The following is an 819-nucleotide window of genomic DNA, read 5'->3' as shown; positions in this document are numbered from 1 at the left end:
TGGGTTTTAAACATTAAGACCTTTATTAACAGGTGCTTGGAGTTTGTTGATTTCTTTGAAAAAATCAAGTTGTGAACTTTTATTACAAATTAAAATGAAATTAAAATCTCAACTTGACTAGCTATGAAACAGTTTAAAACCTTTAAAGACGTATTGAGAAAACCAGGCTTTAAAACAAAAAAAACACCACGTTTGTTATTACCAAAAGAGATATCTTTAGGTAAAATTAATAACCCAATGCTGCATAGATAATACAGATAGTTGTATTTATCTGGTCAACGGGCAAAAAGCAAGCACTTAAAGTCTTCGGCTCTAATCTTTTGTTCATTTCTTATTGCTGAAATTTCATATTTCTTCTTGTTGGATGACTACACTGGATGATGGTAGAGATGGTAAGCAGGCATATACTCAGCCCCGCCCTGCTCAGCCTCCGGAGCGGACGGATTCTCAGCTGGTGGATGGGCTGCTTTGGTCTCTTCGCCATCTTGTGGTTTAGGGTTTTCTGAGCGTCTGTGTCGGTAATTGAAGTTGCGGAGGTACCGACGTTGAGGTGACTGCTGACTTTGGGTGTCACCTCCTTGATTTTCTTTATCCCCTTCATTGCCGTCCTCTCTAGGCTGTCTTTGGCGAGGAGGGCCCATGCGGAACGGTGGTCTATATCCCCGATACATACTCTGCCTCACTAGTCTACCTTGTTCTCCTGCACCCTGGTTGTCAGCGCCCTCCATCACTCCTTCCTGCACGGGAGGGTTGGAATACTGTGGTCGACGCCCATAGGGTCTCTGCATGGAGTCAGGTGGGAACATTTGCCTGCGGTAG

The 819-nt window shown here is 43.7% G+C and overlaps 1 pseudogene; it reads right to left on the bottom strand.

The window, feature by feature from the left end:
• Nucleotides 1–368: 368 nt before the first annotated feature.
• LOC108525532 (nuclease-sensitive element-binding protein 1 pseudogene) lies at nt 369–812 on the bottom strand (annotated as a pseudogene).
• Nucleotides 813–819: the final 7 nt, after the last annotated feature.

The sequence above is a fragment of the Rhinopithecus bieti genome, unplaced genomic scaffold (genome assembly GCF_001698545.2).
Source record: "Rhinopithecus bieti isolate Rb0 unplaced genomic scaffold, ASM169854v2 scaffold_66653, whole genome shotgun sequence".
NCBI lineage: Eukaryota > Metazoa > Chordata > Mammalia > Primates > Cercopithecidae > Rhinopithecus > Rhinopithecus bieti.
Note: the sequence above shows the minus strand (reverse complement) of the source record. Positions and strands in the feature narration are given on the sequence as shown.